The following is a 3,417-nucleotide window of genomic DNA, read 5'->3' as shown; positions in this document are numbered from 1 at the left end:
AATAGTTCCTAACACGGTGGAAAGAGCTTGCTCCCCTATGATGGTGTCTTCACCTACTAAGGTTATTCCTAAAGATACGATTATCTCTAACCCCCCAATTTTGCAGGAAATTGACAAGGACATGGTGGATGGTAATCCAAGTGGAAAGTAGGAGGTCCACGAAGAGTCTCTTAAGCTAGCTAACAAAGAGTTGAGGGAGAGAGTGCACACCCTGGAGGAAAGAGTAAGACTTTTGGCAAAGTTCACCATCAAGATGACACACGCAACAACCACTACTTAGGGAGACTTGACCCATGAAGACTCTAGAATGTTGTTTGACTTCCTGGTTAAGCACTGGGCCAACATCCTCCTAAAGGGCAAGGATGATAAGAAGCTCAATTAGGGCTTGCTCCCCTTGGTTTTTTATGTTTAATGGTTTGCTAGTTCTTCAACTTTGTTTGATTTAAGGCAGTTTTGCCTTTGTTTATAAACTTTTTCAGTTTAATAGTTTTGTTTAAGGCATTGATTATAAGATGTCTCGTAAGACTTTTTATAATGATCCTTCAGGTGTTGTTTTTGTTTAGATTGATAGAAGTAGGGGGTAATTTTGTTTGGTGGTAATCAACTAGTGGTAGGCCAATTAGTCTATTGTAAGGGTCGACCCCCTTGTTTTTGCTACATTTAATTCAAAAATAAATAATATAAGAATACATATTTAAATTACTAAAAATACGTTTTAAAAATTCATTATATTCTATTTCAACAAGAATATATATATATATATATATATATATATATATATATATATATATATATATATATATATATATATATATATATATATATATATATATATATATATATATATATAGTCATCAAAATAGAAACATAAACAAAAAAACACAAACTTAAAAATATAAAATAATCCATATGTATCATACATAAATATTATACATCTTATAAACTCACATTTATGTATAATATTAAATAAAATACTAAGTTGCTATAACAAATAATGGTGGTTTCGTAATAAATTTAATTGTCATATTGATGGTTTGCTACAAAATCATAGCCTATAAATTCATACAGGCTTACAATTTTTTAGCATATCATACACGGTTCAAAATGCAAAAACAACCAATACGATCATCAAATTCCAAGCTTGCCCCCCAATAGTTGCCCACCAAAAAATAGTGCTTTTTGCACAAATGGACCAATCAGCAACCTAGAAAACTAAAAAATGATCAGCTATTAGTATGTGCTTAATTGACTATTAGTACATGTGCAATCATTTTTTCAAACCTTTTATGGACAATATTTGGGAGATCTATAACAATAGACATCTCCTCTACCACTCAAACAAATTTTATTTCTTTTCTCATCTTGTAACATCTATAAAACTACTAGCTATCTTGCATCTTATCATTTTTCACATAATCTTTTTGTCTCGATGATGAATCAAAGTCATTGACTGGTCGACTCAAGAATACTCCCACAATAATTTTCAATAAGACTTATATCTAGATCATTTTCCCATGTTTTGATTTTATTAGTTCCCTAATGCATTCATTACATGCAATAAAAAATTATAAAATATGTTAGTTTAACCAGTAAGATTCAAGAATTATTTTAGGTTCTAAGTCTTTAATAAAGTTTGAACATTTTTATTATTTTTTAAAAATGGCAACAAGTTTTTTAACTAAAATCTTATTGGCTCACACTAAAAATAGTAAGGGAGAAAATTAATTTTTGAAACCAAAAAATAAAATAAAAATTAAAGCTCTAACTTTTAGCATTATTTGTGCAATTATATTATTGAAAATATCATAAAAGATGATGTGACACTACACTTTACTTTATCATTTTAAGAATTTGAGATTTCAAATTCTTTATAAAGTTTGAACAATTTTATTTAATTTTTGAAAAATAAGAATAATATTTAATTGAAATCTTATTGGATCTTACTAAATAGTAATGGAGAAAATTAAATTTTGACACCAAAAATCAAGGAAAACTTCAAATTCTTTTTTTTTGTATTAATTGTGCAATTAATTTAATTATTATAAAATATATGTCACACAACACTTTACTTTATCATTAGTCAAATTAATAATAATAGAATACTAACTCATAAAATTTTGACTCATGTTGTCCTTTAAAGAATAAAAACTAATAAAAAGTAAATAATGTAATAAATAATTTTAGTTTTAGAAAATAAAAACTAAATAATATAACAAAGAATGTTAAAATGATATGTACAATTATGTTTATGTATTTAAGATTTAAAATATCTTATATCATTTTTGTGTGTCAAGTTGTTGATTGAATATTTTTAATAAATAAAAATAGCATACAAAGATGATAATAGACGATGTTAAAATTCTGATGACATAGTGAAGTAAGGAATTACAATTTTACACTTGGTAAGAGCTATAAGTTATCTACTCGCATTCAACTACAAACATTAATGCAAAATATAATTGTCTATGTTTCTTCTTTAGTTCTATGTACAATTATAATTAAGATATTTAAACTTCTAAAAGATCAAAGGATATTAAGAATGTTGTTCTAATGCATTTTTCATTCCTTCAAATTGAAGTGTATTCCTCCATCTCAACCCTTTATTGTCACACTCTACAATACTAATACTATAATCATGACACATATGGTAGAAACTACGACGCTTTGCGTCTCTTGTTTTATTTGAGTTTCTTAACAAAATTTGTCTGTATTCTTATCCATTTTTCTGTTTTCTTAGAGATCTTTCCTAATTTTGCAACCAAATGATAATCAACATTAGCACAAATCAGAAGTGATTGCAATGTTACCGATTTTGAAGTGCATATTTAAATCCGTTCATCCACTTATCTATATTCACATTACTAGCAATGCATGTATGGATGTAGATGGCGGTCATTAAGGGCCCATTTGGTGAGCGGAATAGGAATACGTATTCCAAAAATGTTGAATTCCTTGTTTGGATGCACCAAAATGGGATTGGAATACGAAGCAAAAATAGAATATGTATTCCATTTTTGGCCCAAAAATGGAGTTTTGCAATTCCACCAAAATAGGTGGTATTGGAATACGTATTCCTATTCCATTTTATTTTATTTTAGAAAACATAAATTTTCGGATCCGCAAATTCCCATCAAATATTGGCTGAACCAAACGGAGAACAAAAATACATTCTATTCCAGAATACGTATTCCTATTCCGCTCACCAAACGGACCCTAAGGGTTTGTGGAAGTGTACATTATCCTTCCTTGAGCGATTTATAGCTCCTAAGGCATAGTAGAGATTATATATTATAAATCATACATACCGATGAGGATATATTCTACTCTGCGGGTTCTATCTATCTAGGCTTGCTTCTTTTTTACATATTCTGGGATTCTTAAGATAGCTTGCTCCTTTCGCACTCCAGCTCAATTACA

Source organism: Cupressus sempervirens, chromosome 4, assembly GCF_028749045.1.
Source record: "Cupressus sempervirens isolate cs-2001-9-10 chromosome 4, ASM2874904v1, whole genome shotgun sequence".
In the NCBI taxonomy this organism is placed as follows: Eukaryota; Viridiplantae; Streptophyta; class Pinopsida; order Cupressales; family Cupressaceae; genus Cupressus; species Cupressus sempervirens.
Note: the sequence above shows the minus strand (reverse complement) of the source record.